The sequence below is a fragment of the Phyllobates terribilis genome, unplaced genomic scaffold, assembly GCF_046119375.1.
Source record: "Phyllobates terribilis strain yellow unplaced genomic scaffold, ASM4611937v1 Scaffold_1__5_contigs__length_1240528914, whole genome shotgun sequence".
Lineage (NCBI taxonomy): Eukaryota > Metazoa > Chordata > Amphibia > Anura > Dendrobatidae > Phyllobates > Phyllobates terribilis.
In genome coordinates, this window is record NW_027362761.1 from 603169913 (window position 1) to 603195832 (window position 25920).

A 25920-nucleotide genomic window follows, 5' to 3' on the forward strand; every position below is an offset into this window, starting at 1 on the left:
CTGGCTTCAGGGCACCCACCGAGGACTCCCAGGTGTGTCTTAAGTAACCATCTACCTTTCTATCCAGATGGTCTTTCAGAATACCCACATCCTCAAAAGGCAAGGTAGATTTTCTGGATGAATTGGCCACTGCTACGTCTAGCTTTGGGATCTTATTCCATGAGTCTTGTTTCCTCATCAAATTGGTATCTTCTCTTAGAAGATGATGGTAGTGAAACCTTTCTCTTCATTTTTTTCTCTTAATGAGAGCCTGAGTCTTTTCATTAATTAGAAATATGCGCCTCTTTTTTTGCTCTAATCAACAAAAAATGAACTCTTGTATGGATTTGGGGGTCTTAGCATCCGAGATGCCCATGGTAGCTCTCACAGCCTTAATCAACCTATCTGCGACTTTTATAGGAAAGCACGGCCTACCCCCTGTATCGCCATTAAAGAATGAAAAGGAACAAGAATCCGATCCACATTCACCTTCCGACTTTATAGATTCATCTAAATCAGGTGATAATTTTTTGGACCCCTTCCTTCCTTTTCTATTCCTTTTTTATGAATAAGGGTCTCAAGGGAATTCTGTCACGCTGTCTCTGTATACTGGAGGTAGGGGGCCTAAGCTGACCCTAAGCTGGGGCCCTGACTAATCCCTCAACCAGGAGGTACTGTTAAAGGTACAGAGGTCCAGGCCGCCAGCGTAACCCCTACCTCCTGAAGATCCCTGCACCTCAGTAATCTAGTCCTGAGAAGGACCCCGATCACAACCAAAGGGAACAAGAAATAATATGCCCAAACACAGTATTTAGACGAACGAGACAGTACAAGGGAAAAACCAAAACCACCTTGCATACAAACAACTTCTCAACTACAACAGAGGGAAAACCAACGGGAAAGGAGATAAATGATAAAGCGAGGAAAGGGAAAAAACACTTCCAAATACACTTATCTCAGCAACTCCAAACACCACGATCCGCTCTGTCAGTCTGAATGAAATGCTTTCACCGACACCTCCCAAACAGACCAGCAGGTATATGAAGGAGTCTCACTACAGAAGTATTGATTGCAGCTGGGCGAGGCTGGACCTCATCTAGCCCAGAGAGAGAGAGAGATTTAACTCCCTCACTGCCGAGAAACACAAAGCACCAACAAGTCAGCTGCGAGAAGTCAGGCTGTGTACTCGTGACGATCTTCGTGGCAACACACCCGTGACAGTACCCCCCCTTCTACGAGGGGCCTCCGGACCCTCAGGGCCAGGTTTATCCGGGTGAGTCGTGTGGAAGGCCCGAACTAATCGGTCTGCGTTAATATCCGACGCAGGAACCCACATCCTCTCCTCAGGACCATACCCCTTCCAATGAACCAGGTACTGAAGGGACCGGCGATTAAAGCGTGAATCAATGACCCTCGATACCTGGAACTCCAAGTTACCATTGACAACCACTGGAGGGGGAGGTAAAAGTGACGGTACCACCGGCGCCACATACCTCTTAAGCAATGATCTGTGAAACACGTTGTGAATTTTAAACGTAGGGGGGAGGTCAAGACGGAATGCCACCGGATTAATAATAGAACTGATTCTGTACGGCCCGATGAACCTGGGACCCAGTTTCCAGGAGGGAACCTTAAGCTTTATATTCCTGGTAGACAACCATACCCGATCGTTCACACTTAGGTCCGGACCAGACACTCTCCTCCTATCAGCCATACGTTTGTATCGGTTCCCCATAGTATTCAGATTCTTCAGCACCCCTCTCCATACTGAAGCGAGTGATGAGGAAAATCGTTCCTCCTCAGGAACCCCCGAAGAGCCCCCCCCACTGAAAGTACAAAACTGGGGGTGAAAACCATATGCCCCAAAAAACGGGGACTTACCAGTGGACTCGCTCCGCCTATTATTAAGAGCAAACTCTGCCAGAGGTAAGAAAGAAGCCCAGTCCTCCTGGTTCTCTGACACAAAACACCGGAGATATGTCTCCAAGCTCTGGTTCATACGTTCCGTCTGACCATTGGTCTGAGGATGAAAAGCCGATGAGAATGACAACTGCATCCCCCGCCGTGCACAAAACGCCTTCCAGAACTTAGACACAAACTGAGACCCCCGATCAGACACCACCTCGGAGGGTACCCCGTGAAGCCTCACAATCTCCCCAATGAACACCTGCGCAAGAGTTTTAGCATTAGGGAGAGCCGGAAGAGCGATAAAATGTGCCATCTTGCTGAACCTGTCCACTACAACGAGTATGACCGTTTTACCCGAAGACGGAGGGAGGTCCGTAATAAAGTCCATAGACAGATGAGTCCAAGGACGCTCCGGGATCTTCAAAGGTAAGAGGGCCCCAATGTCACGCTGTCTCTGTATACTGGAGGTAGGGGGCCTAAGCTGACCCTAAGCTGGGGCCCTGACTAATCCCTCAACCAGGAGGTACTGTTAAAGGTACAGAGGTCCAGGCCGCCAGCGTAACCCCTACCTCCTGAAGATCCCTGCACCTCAGTAATCTAGTCCTGAGAAGGACCCCGATCACAACCAAAGGGAACAAGAAATAATATGCCCAAACACAGTATTTAGACGAACGAGACAGTACAAGGGAAAAACCAAAACCACCTTGCATACAAACAACTTCTCAACTACAACAGAGGGAAAACCAACGGGAAAGGAGATAAATGATAAAGCGAGGAAAGGGAAAAAACACTTCCAAATACACTTATCTCAGCAACTCCAAACGCCACGATCCGCTCTGTCAGTCTGAATGAAATGCTTTCACCGACACCTCCCAAACAGACCAGCAGGTATATGAAGGAGTCTCACTACAGAAGTATTGATTGCAGCTGGGCGAGGCTGGACCTCATCTAGCCCAGAGAGAGAGAGAGAGAGATTTAACTCCCTCACTGCCGAGAAACACAAAGCACCAACAAGTCAGCTGCGAGAAGTCAGGCTGTGTACTCGTGACGATCTTCGTGGCAACACACCCGTGACAAATTCTTAACTTGTGCCCTGATCACGGATCTCAAATCCATGGGGTTTTCTGTATACAATCTGCACAGTCTTTTCTGCCACAAGTCAGGTAACTTATCCCTACAAAGGGTACACTCCTTATTCTTTTGTGCCACATTTCTTAAGCCGTTCCTAGTAGTTAGAGACAAGAAAAAGGGACTTAATTACCATGGTGAAATTTCTCAAAGATCAGTTAGCATTCTGGAGTTTAATAAGGGTACCAGATTCAGAGGCTGGATCAAATCACACCATTATTCGTGGTTGGTGGTACTGTCACTTCTGCAACTCATGAGACTGCCATTGCTGCGTGAACTCTGATCCTGGCACTGACGTTCCTCCATATCACGTGGGGAAGGAGAGCCGGAGCAAACCCACTCTTTTGGCAGTCAGGCGTGATTTTAAAAGAGGGACCAGCCACAGCAACTCCCGCACACCCTTGTGCATGCCTTCTCCAGACCCCCTAGAAGTTAAATCCAACACATCAGGTCAGAAGTCTCCGGAATGCTCTTCATCAGGGCGCACCAATCCCAGGGAGTCCTGCACATGCGCAAGCCTGGGACATTGTTGGAGCCAGCAAGCATCCAAAAGGACTTCGGCGCTCGCATCTACATGAGTCCTCAAGTGACCAGCGGTGGCACTTCCAGGACCCGACACCGGCACTATAGACAAGGAGCCTTTCTTCCAGGCAAGGCCTGGGTAAGTTTCTCCTTTAACTTTCCTCTCCTGATTCTTCAGCTTCAGGTTCCCTCATGGACAGGAAACCAAAATGATGCGGGGTAGAGGTGCAGCCCTCTTATTCAGTATGCTTCCTGTCCTTATTGGGTGAATTCCCTCTCTCGTGTGGCACTGGTCATGGGGGAAAGGACAATTTTAGAAATTGTTCTGGTATTCAGTGAGATATTAATGATAATCTTACTTATCAAAGGAAGTGTACTCATTATTCTGAGCAATTTTATTAAAAAAATTAAAACACACGGTACATGATTACAGTTTCTTTCCTGTATGACTTTCCTCATGTCTAACAAGATATGATTTATTTACAAAAGATTTCCCACATAGTGAACATGAATACGGCTTCTCCCCAGTGTGACTTCTCTCGTGCATCACAAGACTTAATTTACCTTTGAAGGACTTCCCACATTCCAAACATGAAAATGTCCTCCTGTGTGAATTCTCTCATGTCTAACACATTTTGATTTCTCTGTAAAGCATTTCCCACATTCTGAACAGGAATATGGCTTCTCTCCTGTGTGAGTTTTCTGATGTCTAATAAGAGTCTTTTTATCAATAAAGCATTTCCCACATACTGAACATGAAAATGGCTTCTCTCCTGTGTGAATTCTCTGATGTATAATAAATCCTGATTTAGCTGGAAAGCATTTCCCACATTCTGAACATGAATACGGCTTCTCTCCTGTGTGAAATGTCTGATGTCTAATAAGACTCCCTTTATATCCAAAGCATTTCCCACATTCTGAACATGAATATGGCTTCTCTCCTGTGTGAGTTTTCTGATGTTTATTAAGAGTCTTTTTATCAGTAAAGCATTTCCCACATACTGAACATGAAAATGGTTTTTCTCCTGTGTGAATTCTCTGATGTATAATGAATCTTGATTTAGTTGGAAAGCATTTCCCACATTCTGAACATGAATACAGCTTCTCCCCAGTGTGACTTCTCTCGTGCATCACAAGACTTAATTTACCTGTGAAGGCCTTCCCACATTCCGAACATGAAAATGGCTTTTCTCCTGTGTGAATTCTCTCATGTCTAACACAGTTTGATTTATCTGTAAAGCATTTCCCACATTCTGAACATGAAAATGGCTTCTCTCCTGTGTGAATTCTCTGATGTATAATAAATCTTGATTTAGTTGGAAAGCATTTCCCACATTCTGCACATGAATACGGCTTCTCTCCTGTGTGAAATGTCTGATGTCTAATAAGACTCACTTTATATCCAAAGCATTTCCCACATTCTGAACATGAATATGGCTTCTCTCCTGTGTGAGTTTTCTGATGTCTAATAAGAGTCCTTTTATCATTAAAGCATTTCCCACATACTGAACATGAAAATGGTTTTTCTCCTGTGTGAATTCTCTGATGTATAATGAATCTTGATTTATCTGTAAAGCATTTCCCACATTCTGAACATGAATACGGCTTCTCTCCTGTGTGACTTCTCTGATGTATAACAAGTTTTGTTTTATTTGTAAAGCATTTCCCACATTCTGAACAGGAGTATGACTTTTCTCCTTTGTGTTTTCTGTGTGTTAATAAATCTGAGCTTTTAGTAAGTTGCTTGTCACACTGAAATCTTGTATCTGTGTCACCTGGAATTGTGGTAACAATGTGAGATTGCTCAGGAGAGGGTTCCTCATGATCAGGAGGATTATAAGAAGGTGAAGTGCTGTGAAGTCCAGGAGGTGCAGGAAGGGTGATGAGGTTTTCTCCATTAGAGTGCTCCCAGATATCTTCTTTTTTACAATTTAGTGATAAACCTTTATTCTCACAAGGATTTCCTATCAGGATGAAAGATAGATTGGTGTTGTTAAAAAAATCATATCCAAAGAGATTTACACATTTATTTTCTGGATCTCACAATGAAGACCCTCGTCAGTCAAAGTACCGGTAATAAGGAGGACAACTACATGCCATAACATTAACACAATGACGGGTAAAGTGAATAACACTTATAAACTGGTGACATTGGCACAAGTCAGGGGTGGCAGAGATTAGACAGCAAATAGACAGTTCTTAAAGGGAACCTGTCACCAGCATTTACCCCTTAATGTACCACCAGTGACATTTCACTCTCTCAAGCTTCCTATGTCGCCCTTAGTGTAGAAAAGTGTCCACACAATTAACAATGGAGTTTTAATCTTTTATTACTGCATGCAAATGAGATTGACTAATCACAAAGGTGGGCCTCATAAAGGTGGCCGCCGTAATCATGTCCACAGTATGCCTAAGGACTAGTGTTGAGCAAGTATGTTCTATTAACCCTTTCGGCGAGTATGATCGGGCCGAGCTCCGAGTATTTATAGCTGCTCGGTGATATGGTTGAATCACTCCCGTGTGCATGATTTGCGACTGTTTGACAGTTTTATTACATGTGAGGAATGTCTATTTCTTACACATTCCTCACATGTAATAAAAGTGTCAAACAGCTGCAAATCATGCACACGGAGCGATCTAACCTTATCACCAAGCAGCTGTAAATACTCGGAGCTCGGCCCGAGCATACTCGGACAGAACATACTCGCTCAACCCTACTAAGGACATGATACGAACCCTTAGAAGAATGAAATAGCACTGAAGTCATATTACAGGGTTAAATCCTAATTACCGGACCCAGGGGAGTCCTTCTCCCAATGTCTGAGAAGAAAAATCTACAGTGGTAGAAAGCGGAACGATTCCAGTATGTGAGCAACCTGTAGTGCAAATGGACCTCCATGTCCCCTCTGGAGCCTCCTTATTCCATTAACCACCCTACACCACGGATCCTCCTTATCCCCTGGAGCCTCCCTACACCACAGAGCCTCCTTATCCCCTGGAGCCTCCCTACACCACGGATCCTCCTTACCCCCTGGAGCCTCCCTACACCACAGAGCCTCATCATCCCCTGGAGCCTCCCTACACCAGGGAGCCTCCTTACCCCCTGGAGCCTCCCTACACCATGGATCCTCCTTATCCCCTGCAGCCTCCCTACACCACAGAGCCTGCTTATCCCCTGGATCCTCCCTATACCATGGATCCTCCTTATCCCCTGGAGCCTCCCTACACCACAGAGCCTCCTTATCACCTGGAGCCTCCCTACACCACAGAGCCTGCTTATCCCCTGGAGCCTCCCTACACCACAGAGCCTGCTTATCTCCTGGAGCCTCCCTACACCACGGAGCCTGCTTATCCCCTGGAGCCTCCCTACACCACAGAGCCTGCTTATCACCTGGAGCCTCCCTACACCACGGAGCCTCCTTACCACCTGGAGCCTCCCTACACCACGGATCCTCCTTATCCCCTGGAGCCTCCCTACACCACAGAGCCTGCTTATCCCCTGGAGCCTCCCTACATCACGGATCCTCCTTATCCCCTGGAGCCTCCCTACACCACGGATCCTCCTTATCACCTGGAGCCTCCCTACACCACAGAGCCTGCTTATCCCCTGGAGCCTCCCTACACTACGGATCCTCCTTATCCCCTGGAGCCTCCCTACACCACGGATCCTCCTTATCCCCTGGAGCCTCCTTATCCCCTGGAGCCTCCCTACACCACGGATCCTCCTTATCCCCTGGAGCCTCCCTACACCACAGAGCCTGCTTATCCCCTGGAGCCTCCCTACACCATGGATCCTCCTTATCCCCTGCAGCCTCCCTACACCACAGAGCCTGCTTATCCCCTGGAGCCTCCCTACACCATGGATCCTCCTTATCTCCTGGAGCCTCCCTACACCACAGAGCCTGCTTATCCCCTGGAACCTCCCTACACCATGGATCCTCCTTATCTCCTGGAGCCTCCCTACACCACAGAGCCTCCTTATCACCTGGAGCCTCCCTACACCACAGAGCCTGCTTATCCCCTGGAGCCTCCCTACACCACAGAGCCTGCTTATCCCCTGGAGCCTCCCTACACCACAGGGCCTGCTTATCCCCTGGAGCCTCCCTACATTACTTGGTCTATATGCAGCTGAACCTACTGCACATGTGATACATCCGCCCCTGCCCAAAACACTAAATATATGTCCTTAAAAATTATGTTTAAAGGGAAACTGTCCGTTCCCTGTGCCCCCAGAACCCGCAGCAGTTGTGTCTGCAGATATAAACTCTCCGCCTAACATCTCTATTACATTAAACACACAAACAGATCTTTAGAAAAAGTATTGCATTACTAAAGTTTATGATATGTAAATGAGGCCTTTGACTTGTCGATGAGGCGTTCGTGACCCCAGAGTAGTCGCCCCACTTAGCATGTCATCACGGCTTTGGGGGCTTGAGAACATGACAAACCTACCGCATGCGCGCGGCTTCTCCTCACTGCATTGAGCCTCTGACGCCGGGTGTACGCGTCCCATTACTGAGATAGGAGAGGACGGTCACTACTGGTCAGAGTCCATGTAGATGGGAGGAGCTCGGCCTCTAGCCCCGCCCTCCTCTCCCCTCCCCCTACACAGAATCTTATCAGGAGCGGCCGTCACCTCCGATCTCAGTGATGGAACAATGTTTCCTAACTGAATAGAGATTTTACCCCGGAACCGAGAATCCTGAGACGGAAGAAGAAATACGCAGATTTCTGTGGAGACTCCGGGGACAAAGTTTCCTGTTTCCATCTCGTCTATTCTTACAATTCATGAAGTTTATTCCTCTTATTCTTGTGTAATAAAGACTGATCAGGACGTTGTGTATATTATATGGGAACAATGAGGAATACTGTCACCATGTAACAATACATCGCTTATGGTTTATGGCCGCCAGGATTTGGTAACACAAAAATGTCTGAAAAGAAACAAAGTATTTATTGTAGAAAAGTCCTAGAAGAAAATGAAATAAATATATTGTTATTGGCTTGGATTAGTTGTATTACCGCAGTTACAGAGACCCTCCACCCCGGGACTGAACACTACACATTTCCCTGTACAGTCCCCTATGGGGTCCTCTGCCCTCCGCTGCCCCCCCAGATCGGTGGTCTCTTCCCCCGGCTTCCAGGGCGGCCAGTGCAGTGGTATGGGGAGGGCAGTAATACGTCTACCCCACCCTCCCCTGCGTTCCTGTGCTGTGACCTATGGGGCAGCGCCACATCCTAGTAATCTCCCAGCAGTCTGCGGGGCGTCACCAGTTACAGATGTATTCTGCACCTGCTTTCATTGCTCCTGTTTGTCTTTGGTAACCTTGTCTGGCTTCCATAATACCCCGGGATGACTTAGGCCTCCATCTACAGGACCATTCTTACTCGGCTTCCTGATTCTGACCTCGTCCCGCTTCTTGATTGTCTAGCACCTGCCATCTTTGGGTCAGATCTGACATGTCGGCCTTCTTCTGCCAGCTCGCTCTACCAGCCAGCACTACTATGTGGAGCAGCCCCGGTGTCTGTGCTGTAAGTCCAGATCACTGTACAGTGGTAAAAAAATGGAAGCCGGGAAACCTCTGGGACCGGCTGTATGGAGACTGTGTGTAAGCGCCTTATTATTAGGAACTGCCAGGTTTCCTCCATCGGTTCACCGTTACAGGAGGCAAATGGAGGACACAAGGAAGGGAGTCTATATATGATAACCGTATAGTCGCTTCTCAGTCTCAGGGTGGACGGTCGTTTTATCACTCAACTTGTGCAGCTCATGAAGAGAGAAAAATTCTAAAAAATAACAGCAGAATAAAGATGATAAAGTAACAAGATGAGAAATACAACTCATCCCCCACAAAAAAGCTCCTCATACAGCGAGGTCAGTAATGAGAAATAAACGATCAAGAATGGAAAAAACAATCCAACAGAGGCCGGACAGACATCTGTCTGAGATGGTGAGTCCTGCATTGAGCAGGGGGCTGGATACGGGGACCCTGGAGGTGGTCCCCTCCAACCAGAACATTCTAGGATTGTAAGTTGTTTGGTCATTTTATCTGTAAATCATTTCCCCCATTATCGGCCTTACAGATCCATTATTTTATAGATTTTTTTACTTTCTCGTCCTCTCATTTTCGGAGTCATAATGTTATTGGTCACTAAGCTGTGCAGTTCTTCTGCTATTCACCCTATAAATATAAGGAAATACTGACAACTGGGCGTTACCATTGTTCCCCTACATTGTCCAATCAGCGCTGAGTGTCAGAAGTGTGGGGACACATGTATGGAGAACGGTGACACCCAGTTATCATGTCATTCATAAATGTCGGAGGAACGGCCGGGAATCTGAGCAGCAGTTTCTTTCTTTGGTAACAATTCTTGTCGGAAAAAGAATTTCATCCAATTTATTGGTAAAAAAAAACTTTAAACTTTCGGAACCTGGATGAGGACGTCTTCTTACCTTCTTTTGGTAATTTATGTATTTTACTGTTGGAAAGAGAATTATTTATTCACGTTAGAGGCTCAGATGGGGGGACGATTCCTAGACGACATCTTGTCTGGAGAGACCGAGAGTGAAGATTCTTCTTAAGGGACGTTCCCAAAATCACAATGTGCTCTTATAATAAAGTACACCCTGGTTATTGTGAATATAACCCCTATATAACATCTGGCCTCTCCTGCACATATCACCCCCTGAGTATGCCCCCCAGGATCTATATACCCAGCAGTTGAAATTGTAACCAATACATACCGAGGAGCCACATGTTATATACTGGGGGGTGGGACAGGGCTGGATGTTATACACCGGGGGGGACAACAGGGCCTGAAGGAGAAGCCAGAATGCAGTGATTAATGCAGGTGGCCCAATACTATTCTCCATATAGTGAATCTCTCCATATTACAAGATTCACCATAAATGAGACGCTGACAGGGGATATAATCCGTGCATGGTGAAGGGCGCCCCCTCTGGGCAGTATCTTGTCTCCATGTTTATATGTTGATTGAACCAGAACTCAAAAACCGACATGATGTAAGATAACGACAACTCTAGATGCGGCCATCGCAGCTGTTTGTAGATACGAGTTCCTAATCCCTTTTATGATGAAGCAATTCTCCACCCGGCACAGAGGACTAAACATCTGTCATGTACGGTCACCTACCTGGTGGCCTCCGCTTGCCTCCGACTGAGACCGGTGTTCTGGTCCTCCTACATCCAAGATGGCCTCCATAGTGGCAGAGGGACGACAGCCATATGTCTGACCCACACCTCCATAGCACGGCACTTACTGACTTACCATAGGGGTCTTCATGCCACCGGGCGGCCGGCCTGGATGAGGAGGGACCAGAAAGCCGGCCTCAATGTCGGAGGCAGTGGGAGGCAAACAGAGGCGACAGGTAGGACGACTCTACATGTGACATGTGTCGTCACTCGTCAGCACCAGGCAGAGGCTGCTACATCCCCGAGATCCATAGGACGGGAAGATTCATCACCTGGAGCACAAGCTCAGTCATTTATATGGCAGCAGGGACTTGTGGAAGAAAAATATGGACGTAAAGGATGGAAAGAATATTATAGAAGGTAAAGGAAAACTAATATGTGATTCCTAAACCATAAAGAAGAGGTGTGAAGGCGGCCCCGGTATTCATCGGTGCACAGCCGGACTCTACAGGAGCAGCCGCGCCATCACCGGACGCTTCTGCTGTGATGTGGACAGCGGATAAAGCTTCACTGCACCGGAGAATCCACACGATATCACACACCGGTCATCATCATCACCACACGCCGGTCATCATCATCATCACACGCCGGTCATTATTACATACCTGTGGAAACATCTACAGGAATCTCCTCCTTCCCGTCACTCACACACGGCTGATCCCCCCCCGTCATCGCTTCTTCTTCTGTCTCGTCCTTCACTTTATTCTTAGTTGGATCTTCCTCCTGATATATCAGATGTAACAATCAGCGCAATACAAGAAACCACTAAAATCTGTGACATCTATGACCTCGATCAGAAATGTCCCCCATATACAGATCCGGTACAGGGCTCAGCGCCGTCTACCTGATGACTCTCCGGGACATTGTGATTCTCCTCTGGACTGTCCTGGGGATACAGAGGACGGGGACATCTCTCTGGTGGATTTCTCCTCCTGAATCCATCTGTAGGAAACACACAGTGACGGAATAGATTGTGTCATGTGTGGCAAAGTCACTGGTAAAGTGATAGAGGGAAGATATATTTCATGGAGGCTATTAGCTTCTGTGAATTGAAACCATGAAATTTGCTCCAACATGTTATTTGCTTAAAGAGGTTAAACTTCCATGTTAAAAGGGAGTGTTTTTTGTGAATGATCATTGTGAAGGGTGGGAGGTCATTCACCATATCTCCATCTCAGAGTGTGGTCTTTGATTTAAATACAAGTCCTACTGAGGCATTCAGTGTTCAGTGTCTGGAGAAGCTAGCTCCAGAGAGGATCTTGTGTTTGTTTTTCCTGAACCAAGTGGAGTTGCTGAACTCTCAGCAGGTGGATCCCTGCTATCACAAAGACTGTGCTTTTGTGTTACCATTTTGCTTTGTTTCCTGTTTTGGCCAAAGGGCCGTGATTTCTTTTATGGACTCAGTGTTGGTTTATGCTGCATTTTAATAAACCAACGAGAACTTTTTGGCCAAAGGGCCGTGATTTCTTTTATGGACTCAGTGTTGGTTTATGCTGCATTTTAATAAACCAACGAGAAGTTTTTAAAGAAACAGTGTACCTGTGTCTACCTCCGTGTGAGCGATCTACCACACATGTTATGATGAAATTATGGGAGTAGTAGTAGGTGACCACAGAACAGACAAGACAGTCTCCCCTCCTCACCCTCCTGATCGGCCCATATTGTGGTCGCCTCTTGTGCTCCATGTATAACCTCAACCTTAATATCAACCAGATCTTCACCCTAAAAAGAAAAATGTAAGATGAGCTCATGTCCCATCACTTCACGGTCAGATGTTGTGGGGACTTCAGTGTCATCTACCTGATGATCCTCCGGGATGTTGTGATTCTCCTCTGGACAGTCCTGGGGATACAGAGGACGGGGACATCTCTCTGGTGAATTTCTCCTCCTGGATCCATCTGTGGAGACACAGAGACTGAATACATGACCTGCCGTGTATCTGTCTATATATGAGACTCATCTCTCAGAACCAGTAATTCTATGTTTATGTATCAGGGAATAAAATACATTGTTGTGGTCCTCACCACCGGTACCGAGGTCCCAGCACATTGTGGACCTCAAGTATGAAGTGATAATCAGCGAGGCCAAAGCCTAATGCTCTCTGCTCTGCACTCGGAGGATGAGGACCCTGAGGAGAGGGACAGAGAAGACCCTCGTCAGTCAGATGGAGGAGCCGTACTAAGAAACACAACTTCTCCAAGTTTCGTCTCCAGGGATGGAACCACAGAGGAGCTGGAGCAAGCTCCACATTTCTATCCATCGGTTTCTTCTCTCCTAATTCACCATTATGGAGATTGGGGGAAGGACGGTGACCATTTACCAGTGATTGTATTTTGAGAGCTCATGATGTCACCATGAGGACACGGCCTCCCTCCTGGACAGGATCCTCTGGGATCACTAAGAGGAGAGAACCTTCCATTCTATTAAAAGACGAGTTACCGCTTTTTTATTCTTCTTTAAATAGAGAGAAATCTCCACATCCGCCTCGATATAAACACTAAAATAGGCAGCAAGTGCGCGGAAAGTTCTGCGTTTGTCTCTGAAGGAGGAAAAAAGGGCACATGTACGACTGACGGATGAAGTCACAGAACCCGGAAGGACGGTGTTGTGGGGAGCACCTGGTACACAGCGGTTAGTACCTATCAATGTGTAGAAAGGACAACTAGAGAGCCGGCACCGGGGTCATGGGCGCTTACTGATGCACACGGGGAGCCAAGGAGAGATTGTCTGGTCAGACTCCACAGAAAGGCTCCATAATACATATTCTTCTGACAAACATCCCTTTAACCCCTTCACTCTCGCGTCTGTTTTCACCTTCCTGACCGGGCCAATTTTTTACAATTCTGAGCACTGTCACTTTATGGAGGTAATAACTCTGGAGCTTCAACGGATCCCGCTGATTCTGAAACAGTTTTTTCGTGACACATTGTGCTTCATGTTAGTGGTAAATTTAGGATTTGGCTTTTTTTTTTGCGTTTATTTATGAAAATATCGAAAATTTTACAAAAAAAATGTTGGACTTTTAATTTTTCTGCCTTTAAACCAGATATGTATTAACTATTTTGTATGGTATAACTAACATTTACCACATGTCTACTTCACATCATATTTATTTTTTTGGGTAAAAGTTTAATCAGCAATTTCTTATTTTTCAAACAAAATTTACAAAACCAATTTTAAGTTTCCTCCGTTCTCCCCCTTTTGCATTTTAAGTCTGCAGTCCTGCTCCCCAATACTTATATCTATGGCCAGTTTGACGTCAATCAGCCGTTACTAACATGTCGCATTTAAGGGATCGCACTCATCGGCTGAAATAAAATTGGTCGGATCTTCCTGAACAGTAGGATGATTGTCTTGTGAGTACGATGCGACTTCTCTCACCTGTCTCGCATCTGTATGACATCCGTATCAAACGCGTTTATAACATCAGCTTTTACAGACGGTCATTCTCTGACATTTCAGGCTAATTTTCTAACTAATAAAACATTTTTTTATAGATCTAGAAAGATAGAAATGAGTCAGTGAGATATATCATCAGTGCAGGGCGTGTGGAGCTGCTGTACATGGATTTAGCTAATAATTAAAGAATTTAAAGTAAAAAAAGCAAAGGGGGAAAGCGGACAGCTGATGCTTATAGTCTGGGAAGCGGGTAATAAACATTAATATACATAGATCTTCCCAGGGGATTAATATTAACATCTGCGTAGCCTTTACTGGTTATTAACAAGGGGTGACCCCCTCCCAAAAAAATGATGTGGGGGCCCCTTCTATTTTTAATAACCAGAAAAGGCTAGGCAGACAGCTGCAGGCTGGTATTAATAGCCTAGGAAGGGGCCATGCATATTGTACCCCCTCCCAAACTAATAACATCAGCCTGCAGCTGCCCAAAAAATGGCGCATCCATTAGCCTCGGCTCTTCCCACTTTCCCTGGTGCAGTGGCAAATGGGGTAATAATATTGGGGTTGATGTCAGCTTTGTAATGTCAGCTGATCTCAAGCCCAAGGTTAGTAATGGAGAGGCGTCTACAAGACACCCACATTACTAACCCCCATCAGTTTAAGTAAAAAAAACACACACAGAGCAAAGTCCTTTATTTGAACAAAACACTTCCCGACCCTTTTACCCATTTAATAATATCCAAAGAAAAATTAAAAAAAACCAAAGTCATCCTCAACTGTCGGTAGATAATCCATACTGATGATGTCCCGTGACGAACTCCAGCTCTGCTACATCTGTATGGTGTGTTGAGCGATGGCTCAGCACGCCAGCCAGGACACACTGGTCAGTGCAGCGAGCAGTGACGTCAGTAAGGTGACCAGAGCTCATCGGCTATGAACTCCGGTGACCTTAGTCAGAGCAGTGCTAGACACTGCAGGAGCATTCTCATGCTACTGGCTTGCTGAGCGGTCACATCAAACAATCCAGATGTAGCATGGCTGGGGATTTTTGTTGGACAGCATCACATAAGGATTATCTGCGGACAGGTGAGGATTATTTTGTATTTTAATTTGATCTTTATAAAGGGTAAAAGAGGGTCTGGGAGTGTTCATTTCAATTAAAGGACTTTGCTCTGTGTGTGTGTTTTTTTAACTAAACTTACGGGGTTAGTAATAGAGGTACCTTATAGACGCCTCTCCATTACTAACCCCTGGGCTCGATGTCAGCAAACATTACAAAGCTAACATCAACCCCAATAGTATTACCCCACTCGCAACCGCACCAGGGCAAGTGGAAAGAGCCGAGGCTAGGGCCAGAAATGGTGCATCTTATGGATGCGCCAATTCTTGGGCAGCTGAGTGCTGGTGTTCTTGCACTGGGAGGGGGACAATATCCAATTCCCAGGCTATTAATATCAGCCGGCAGCTGTCTGTTTAGCCTTTGCTGGTTGGGTCCCTGGTTTCCTGCACTGCTGGTAACATTACCATTATGTCTATCTATTGTGTCCTATTGCACTTGGTCTGTTGATGCTTATTTGTATCACCTTTGCCCAGCATACTGACTGAACCTATCCCTTTATATGTTTATTACTATATCCTTTATGTCTATGAGGTATAATGCTTACTTGTGATAGTGTTTCTCTAGTCAGAAACGTTTTCATTATAATGATATAAATAACTGATATTATACATTACTTATGTGATGTATGCTATGGACCTTTACGCATTAGTATACTCTCTAACATATAATTGGACCCATATTTCGTATTTACTTAATAGGATAATTTCACCTTTGGTCTGGGCCTTAGATGTAGCAGTGCAGTACACCAAGTGTTATATCCAGGTATACCACCATTGTTCTTCCTGAACTTGTACCTCACTTTTTGTATATATTGTATTTGTATATGAATACATATGGTATTCCTCTATATGTTTTTTTTAATTTGTTAATAATAAAGATATATTTTTAGCCCTTTGAAGAAAACGCTTCATCTCTTTAGTGACAGTAATTAACAGAGGCTGAAGTTACAGTTCTATCCAAAGGGTTAACCTTCTCCCCGACAATTGAGTTTGACGTTTATAGAACTTTATTAGATGTGAATAAGTTTGTGAGAACTTTCACTTTGCGTTGTCATTTCATGGTCAATGAACAGAATGAGAACCTGGAGAACTCGTTACAAGAAGTTTCTCATGATGATGTTCCCAATAGAACTGGAACTTTTGATGAACGGGGTTCACTTCTTGATCATAAAACTCCAGCGATTCAACACAACGGACAGTTACTTTCAATCGTTTGTTATAAAAAAATCTCTATTACTATCCGGTCAAGTCTCGTCCACCAGTCTTGGATGTTTTCTAGGAAATGATTGAAGATGAACTACTTACATTAAAAAGGAACACAAAATTTGAAGGACAGAAATATCATAATCTAATGATATCAGAGCAACGAGCTCTGAAAGAACTTAACGAGAACTCTGATCTCCTCATAAGGAAAGCAAAGGACGATCCGCTGTTATATTGAATGTGGGACTTTATGAAAAATTCCATTGGGAAATCTGCAGACAAAATGTGACCGATGCTCTAAGGAAGGTGAAAGATTCTGAAAGAAGCCTCCGAGGACGAAGACTCAAGACTGATGAAGACGACAGCGGAGAAACCGCGACTCACAGATCAGAAGAGAATAATCAGGGAATGAAAGCTGTGAGAAAATGTAGAGAAACCAGAGGAAGTCTGGAGAAAAATCATCTATTATAGGAGGAGGCCGAGAGACGTCATCACATCCACCGGAGCCAACAAGAGTCTCCTCTCACCTGGTGATGTCAGAGGCCGGAGCTCCTCCATCATCACCTCCTGGTACCGATCCTGGTGTCCTTCTAGATACTCCCACTCCTCCATAGAGAGATAGACCGCGACGTCCTGACACCTTATAGGAACCTGACAACAACGACACCGTCATCACCCAGAATCCTCCAGTGCTGTCCTGTATAATGTCCCAGCAGTCACCTCTCCGCTCATCACCCAGAATCCTCCAGTGCTGTCCTGTATAATGTCCCAGCAGTCACCTCTCCGCTCATCACCCAGAATCCTCCAGTGCTGTCCTGAATAATGTCCCAGCAGTCACCTCTTCGCTCATCACCCAGAATCCTCCAGTGCTGTCCTGTATAATGTCCCAGCAGTCACCTCTCTGCTCACCACCCAGAATCCTCCAGTGCCGTCCTGTATAATGTCCCCGCAGTCACCTCTCCGCTCATCACCCAGAATCCTCCAGTGCTGTCCTGTATAATGTCCCAGCAGTCACCTCTCCAGTCATCACCCAGAATCCTCCAGTGCTGTCCTGTATAATGTCCCAGCAGTCACCTCTCCGATCATCACCCAGAATCCTCCAGTGCTGTCCTGTATAATGTCCCAGCTGTCACCTCTCCGCTCATCACCCAGAATCCTCCAGTGCTGTCCTGTATAATGTCCCAGCAGTCACCTCTCGGGTCATCACCCAGAATCCTCCAGTGCTGTCCTGTATAATGTCCCAGCAGTCACCTCTCCACTCATCACCCAGAATCCTCCAGTGCTGTCCTGTATAATGTCCCAGCAGTCACCTCTCTGCTCATCACCCAGAATCCTCCAGTACTGTCCTGTATAATGTCCCAGCAGTCACCTCTCCGGTCATCACCCAGAATCCTCCAGTGCTGTCCTGTATAATGTCCCAGCAGTCACCTCTCCGGTCATCACCCAGAATCCTCCAGTGCTGTCCTGTATAATGTCCCAGCAGTCACCTCTCCGCTCATCACCCAGAATCCTCCAGTGCTGTCCTGTATAATGTCCCAGCAGTCACCTCTCCGCTCAGCAGCTCAATCATCTTGTTGCTGAGCTCTAGGATCTTCTTCTTCCTCCTCTCATGTATCGGGGAGTGCGGGGGAGGATCTGTGATGGGGCCCGGGCTCCGCCCTCCTGACTCCTGGAGATGGATGATGGAAGTCACACCCTCCCCCGGTGTCTTCCTCACTATTGTGTAATCCTGTGTATGGAGAAAAGTGGTAAAACACTAAACCCCAGAGAGATAATGAAATAGTTGTGGTTTTCTAACCCAAAACCTAATTAAAGGTTCCTATTAACACTTTCACCCACGAGACTGTTTTCACCTTTCTGATTAGGACAATTTTTTCAATTCTTACTAGTTTGACTTTAATTTTGATCAAAATTACACAGTGACCCTATTTGGGCCATGTGTGAACACGCTCTTGCATGCTGCATGTACACTCATTTATATTCCAGTTCATTTCTTTAGTTTTTTTTCAGTTAAAGGGGTACTCCCATCTCCAAGATCCCATCCCAATATGGAGTAGGTGTAATAATAATAATAATAATATTAGCAAATACCTTCAATTAGAAATGTAGTATAGTATTTTTGGTTGGCTAGCTCACTTACCCCATGTGCAGGCATCGCAGGACCTTAGGTATCCATGGTTATGACCACTAGCAGCTAGCCAGCTAACTGTGATTTTATCAGTGGACGTAACCATGGATACCTAAGGTCCTGCGATGCTCTGCACATGAGGTAAGTGGCGAATCAAAAATACTATACTACATTTCTAATTAGAGGCATTTGCTAATATTACTATTATTACACCTACTACATATTGGGATAGGATCTTGGAGATGGGAGTACCCCTTTAAGTGTGCACAAGTGTGGTAATCTCATGTGGTGTATGGCAGGGGGCTGCACTCCTCGCAGTATACAATGTATCTCGCTGTGGACAGTTTTCCGTCAGGAGAAGAGTCCTCTCGTCTCAAATTAAACTCCACAATATAATATTTTTCCAGTAAATGCCTCCAGGTAGAGGGTGATGATGGTGGTAGTAGTCTGTGCACCCGAGCCCCAGTCATAAAGAAGCCTAAAGAACTTAAACAGAAGTCCCTTTACTGGGGATAATGGGTCAAATTCTTAGGCTGTGTGCCCACGATGCGTTTATGAAGCGTTTCTGCAGCAGCAAAAACACTGAAGAAACGCTTCAAAAACTCTTGGTAGAAGGTCTGCCATGTCCCCCAATGATAATCCGCGTGTGCTCTGCACATGCTGCTCAAATTTCCACTTCCGTTTTTCATGGGGAAAAAAAACGCAGCACCACCAATTATTTTGCAGCAGCGCTGCGTTCTCGCCGCCATTGACTTGCATTGGAACGCTTCAAATCTGCAAATATGTAAAACTACTTGCAGAATTAAAGCGCATTTGCTGCGATTTTGGAACACAAGACTGCAGCAAATGGGAAGTGACCTCATGCGGGGGCGTTCCAGCCATCCCATAAATCCAGGAAGACGAGAATCCCATACCATTCCTGTCTTCCTAGATCATGGCTGAGCACCTGGGGTGGTACAAGATGGACCTGAATGTCCCGGTCATGATTGGTGTCTGCGCTGGAATCCTGCACGGTGTCAGCATGGGCTCTGTGCGGTGTCTGCGGTTGTCAGCGGGTGTCTGCGTGCAGGCAGACATAGGTCTATGTGACACTACTACTCCCATCGGCCTATGTCTGTCCCCCGTCCACTAGTGGCAGCAGGATCAGCTCGATGGGAGCAGTAGTTCCCATCAGCCTGATCCTGCTGTTAAAATTGCCCTAATGTGTCCGTAAAACTGCCCCATATGTTATTTTTGGCCCCCATAGGTTTATATTTTTGCCCCTATACATTTTTTATTTTTTGTATGCCCCCCCCCCCTTTTTTTTTTTTTTTTTTGGCAACCTATTTTTTTTTATTAATTTAAAGTCCTCATTTTTTTTTTGTTTGGTCCCCAATTAATATTAAAAATACATTTCATTGGTGGCCAGTGGTTGCCTAAAGAAATTTAGTTTATACATTACCTGTTCCCGCCGATCGCCACCTAAAATAAAGTAAAAAATAAAAAAAAATACACCTATACACCTATTTCCCCGAAGCCCTCAATCTCCTGTAATAAAATATAAAATAAAAAAACACAATTTTATCCTTACCCCTCCGTAGTAATCCACGAGTGTCCCATGAAGATCTCCAGTTTAGAGCAGCCACATAAAATGTGACCGCTCTAAACCGCTGCCACCGCTACAATGACGGGGCCGTAAAGCAGCCCCGTCATTGCATAAGTGAGTTCACCGGAGTTCAGGCAGCGCTGCTCCGGTGACCTCCTTTACGGCCCCGCTGACCGTGAGAAATTCCCACGGTACAGCAGGGCCGTAAGGGGGGTCACCGGAGCTGCGCTGACTGAATGCACTCTGGCGACGTGTTCTTGGCAGTGTGAGCTTACAGCAGCCATGACAGCTGTCACATCTCCAGATGTGACAGCTGTGCATGGGAGATCATCGCAGGAACGTGGACAGGTAATTATTTTTTTTTAGTAAATCTATAATTAAATAAAATTGTGTGTTTTATTTCAAATAAATAATTATTTTCTGGGTGTAGTGTGTGTTTTTTCTTTTTAGCTCTTTGTAGGTTAGTAATGGGGGTGTCTTATAGACGCCCCTCATTACTAACCTGGGCTTTATGGCAGCTGGCGCTGACATTAACCCCACTACTATTACCCCCTGCCACCGCACCAGGGCAGCGTGGAAGAATGAGGCTAAGCGTCAGATTTGGCGCAAAAATATGATGCGCCAAATCTGGGGCAGCTGAGGGCTGGTATTATAGCCTGGGAGGGGGCCTATAACCTTGGCCCCTTTCTAGGCTATTAATATCAGGTCGCAGCTGTCCGCAGAGCCTTTGCTGGCTCCAATTTATAGGGGGACACTATGTCATTTTTTTTTTGGGTCCCCCTGTAGAATGGACAGTAAAGGCTAAGCTAACTGCTGCGGCCTGATATTAATAGCAAGGGAAGGGGCCATGATCCTTGGCTACTTCCCAGACTATATCAGCCCTCAGCCGTCTGCTTTCCCTCTGCTGCTGGTTATTAAAAATACACGTGAACCCACCCATTTTTTTTTATTTAATTACATTGAAATGTAAGATTATTGTACAGCGTATGCGTGACCAAGCATACATTGAAATGGGTCTGTGTGTGTTTCCGGTATGTGTGGAAAAAGTCATCACCATTCATACTGGAGATTCTGACGCGTGAAAGAGCCGTAATTGGATACTGGGTGAGGAGTGTGTGTGTGTGTGTGTGTGGGGGGGAGCCCATGTATACACACGCGTACATATCTGCATTGAGTATGTATGTGTATATATTTTTTTTATATTAATTACAGGGGCTGCAGTTCTTGTGGCATCCTGAATACTTCCAAAATGGTGAATAGGGGTTTGACTAGGAAATTACATTATTGGCCTTTTTTTTTTCCCCACTAACTTTATTTGGCTTCAAAAACGTTTACAAAACGCATCAAAAACGCACATAGAATCCGCATGCATTTTTCTGGCAAGGAGATGCAGAAATGGTCCTGAAAATTTCTGCTTCATTTCTGCATCGTGGGCACATAGCCTTATTCACAAACAGTAGGGAGCTGAGGTACAGGATGACACTCAGGCTGAGTTCACACGATGTGTTTTTAATGCGTTCCCACGGCGTTTTTGCAGCTGCGTAAACGCCGCGAAAACGCATTAAAAACGCATGGTAGAAGGGCAGCAATGTTCCCCAATTGAAATCCGCATGTGCTGTGCCCATGATGCGGATTTTTCCACAGCGTAAACGCTGCGCTCAAAAATCCGCAGCATGTCCATTAATTTTGCGGAAAAGCTGCGTTTTCGCCGCCATTGACTTGCATTAGAACGCGCCAATTCCGCAAGACTGCATCTGTACTTGCGTAATTGGCGCGTTCTAATGTGCGTTTGGTACCCGGGTGTGGAGGAGAGGAGAGTCTCATCCGCACCCACGTACCATTAAAAAATCTGTAAAAAAAGGATAAAATAAAAAATAAATGTATATTTACCTTCTGTCGGCCCGCGCACCGCTCCTGCTTGGTTCCCGGCACTTTGCAGTGAGTTGAAGGACCTGCGCTGACGTCAGAGTCATGTGACGGGTCACGTGACGCTGACGTCGGAAGGTCTTTCAATTCAAAGTTGCCGGCGAGGGAGAACGGAATGAGCGGGACACCGGGGGCCATCGGAGGGTAAAGTATACATTTATTTTTACCACTCTCTCGGGTCACACTATATAAATCCATGCCTAGTTGTCAAGCACTTTCCAAGTGATGCTAAAATCGCCTGGAAAGCGCTTGTCAATCCACATGCGGAAACGCATGGGGGAACGCATGTGAATCCGCATGTATTCTGCTGAAAAACGCATGCACAATCCGCATGCGTTTTTTCTGCCAGGGAGATGCAGAAATGGTCAGGAAAATTTCTGCTTCATTTCTGCATCGTGGGCACATAGCCTTATTCACAAGCGGTAGGGAGCTGAGGTACAGGATGACACTCATGGTTGAATATTGTTCTGCACCTGCAGACAGGCAGATCCTGGAAACCTCTGGTTTCATCAAATCTGAATATTTCTTCCTCAGCGCTGTGCTCTGTTTCTGCCCTGAGGTAATTCTTCCTAATATGAAGACTATCAGCTCCCTTATTGTGTCTGTCCCCTTTTTAAGCGCAGCAGTCAGGGAGAAGGTAGGTAACTCCTTCACCTACAAAATGGCTTCCTCTTCTCAAAATGTCTGACCACCAACTGCCTCTTCAATCCTTAACTACCTCACAGGATTTAGCTCCTCCCACTCCCATGTGACTGTTAGAGCTGCAGTCATTGGTTGACTGCCCAGAGGCGTTTTTCCAGAAGCTTCTGCATATTAAACAGAGCTGGGTCACATGATCAAGCCTGTTAGAGGAAGATTAACCCTTTTTGTGCTGCCTGTCAGCAGGTCTCACAATTTATATAAAATGCAGTTTACACAAAAAAACACAGCATTTATATGAAACACACTATATATCCGGTATCCCATAGGGATAGGATTTTGGAGATGGGAATACCCCTTTAATTGTTCTGAATATTAAGTTATATCATTAATATTAACCCCCTTTTACCCCCGCGGGTGGTTTGCACGTTAATGACCAGGCCAATTTTTTCAATTCTGACCACTGTCACTTTATGAGGTACCGTAATTACTCTGGAGCTTCAACGGATCCCCCTGATTCTGAGATTGTTTTTTCGTGACATATTGTACTTCATGATTTTGGTAAAATTTCTTCGATATCACTTGCGTTTATTTGTGAAAAAAATGGAAATTTGGCGAAAATTTGGAAAATTTAGCAATTTTCAAAATTTGAATTTTTATGCCCTTAAATCAGAGAGATATGTCACGCAAAATAGTTAATAAATAACATTTCCCACATGTCTACTTTACATCAGCACAATTTTGGAACCAAAATTTTTTTTTGTTAGGGAGCTATAAGGGTTAAAAGTTTCTAATTTTTACAACAAAATTTACAAAACCATTTTTTTAGGGACCACATCACATTTGAAGTCACTTTGAGGGGTCTTTATGACAGAAAATACCCAAAAGTGACACCATTCTAAAAACTGCACCCCTCAAGGTGCTCAAAACCACATTCAAGAAGTTTATTAACCCTTCAGGTGCTTCACAGGAAATTTTGGAACGTGGAAGAAAAAAATTAACATTTAACTTTTTTCACAAAAATGTTACTTTAGACCCATTTTTTTTTTTTTTTGCAGGGGTAACAGGAAAAAATGGACCCCAAAATTTGTTGTGCAATTTCCCCTGAGCACGCAGATACCCCATATGTGAGGAAAAACCACTGTTTGGGCGCACGGCAGGGCTCGGAAGGGAAGGAGCGCCATTAGACTTTTTGAAGGTAAAATTTGCTTGAATAATTAGCGGACGCCATGTTGCGTTTGCAGAGCCCCTGATGTGCCTAAACAGTGGAAACCCCCCACAAGTGACACCATTTTGGAAACTAGACCCCTCAAGGATTTTATTAAGGGGTATAGTGAACATTTTGAACCCAGAGGTACGACACAGAATTTGATAATATTAGGTCATCATATTGAATAAGTTGTCATCAGTGCTCGCTACATGATTTTGCATCAGGTACTCGGGTATGCACCATGTATCGCGGGTGATCGGGTCCCCGCTCGCATGTTTCATGGTTATTAGACACCCAAAAAAAAACATGCGGGGATCGCTCGTGCATGGCAGGCAATCCCCGTGAGGTTTTTTTGGCCGCAATGCATATGGGGTGGAGACTCGAGCACCCGCAATACTCAATGCATACCCGAGCACCCGATGCAAACTCAAGTAGCGAGCACTGGCACTCAACACTAGTCGCCATATCGTCATCTTTTTTTTTTTTACTTTTGAAAAATATCCCAACCCCATCACAACCCTAACCCCAAACCCAGCCCTAACCCTAGAGTTTATTTTTTACGCCGTTCCTCGTGCGGTATAAGTGATTAGACGACTTTATTCTTCGGGTCGGTGCGATTACAGCGATACCAGAATCATATCAGGTTTTTATGATTGACAGCTGTCACACACTAAAAGACACATTTTTCTTTTTTTAAATCTAGTTTTTGCATCGCCATATTTTGAGAGCTATAATTTTTCCATATTTTGGCCGACAGTCATGTGACAGCTTGTTTTTTGCGGGACGAGTTGACGTTTTTATTGGTGCCATTTTCAGGCACGTGACATTTTTTGATCACTTTCTATTCCAATTTTTGGGAGGCAGAATAAACAAAAAACAGAACTTCCAGAATTTTTTTTTATGTTTTTTTTTTATTCTGTTCCGCGTGTGGTAAAATTGATGAGGCAGCTTTATTCTTCGGGTCAGTACGTTTACAGCGGTACCACATTAATATCATTTTTCTGTGTTTTGGCGCTTTTACACAATAAAAGCTATTTTATAGAAAACAATTTTTTTTGCATCGCTTTATTCTGAGAGCTATAACTTTTTATTTTTAAGCTGATGGAGCTGTATGGCGGCTTGTTTTTTTGCGGGACAAGATGGTGTTTTCAGCGGTACCATTTTTATTTACATTCGCCTTTTTGATCGCGTGTTATTACATTTTTTGTTTGGCGCTATGGTGATAAAGTTTTTTGCTTTTTTTTGTGTCGTTTTTTTACCGTGTTCACTGAAGGGGTTAACTAGTGGGACAGTTTAATAGATCGGGTCTTTCTGGACACAGCGATACCAAATATGTGTACTTTATTTATTTTTATGTAAATATGTGTATTTAATTAATCATTTTTCCTGTCTTTGTTGTTGTTTTTTTACAAATTTTAAAAACTTTTTTTTTTTACACTAATTGACCTTGTCTCTGGACGGGACATCAACCTTTCCTGCCCGGATCGCTGATCTAATACTCTGGATTGGTTGCATCAGGTGCTGCATGTACGGTGAATGTCATGAAGAGGTTAAATGGAATCTGTCACAAAATTATTGCCACTGACTGGCAGCTTTCTGCCTATGCACAGTGTACAGAGAGCGGCCAATCAGGGCTGTGGGTGGAGCTATACAGAGCTCAGAGCACTACTAGAGCTACAGCAGAAGAAACAGGGATTTCATCAGAACTGCAGCGAGCAGCCCAGTAAGTGACCGATCACTGGAATCAGGGTCTCTGCCCCCACATCATGCTGCTCTCAGATCAGATAGCAAAACCTGATGTCAGACTTGTTACATAACACAATAAAGCTGATAGAAATGTAGAGGAGTTACCTCTCCGCTCAGCAGGGAGATGATCTCCAGGGTGAAGTGTAATAATTAGTGTTGAGCATTCCGATACTGAAATATCGGGTATCGGCCGATATTCACTGTATCGGAATTCC

At 45.1% G+C, this 25920-nt stretch overlaps 1 pseudogene; it reads right to left on the reverse strand.

Annotated features, from left to right (window-relative positions):
* Positions 1-3892: 3892 nt before the first annotated feature.
* On the reverse strand, positions 3893-18626 carry LOC141150672 (uncharacterized; annotated as a pseudogene).
* Between the last annotated feature and the right edge of the window lie 7294 nt (positions 18627-25920).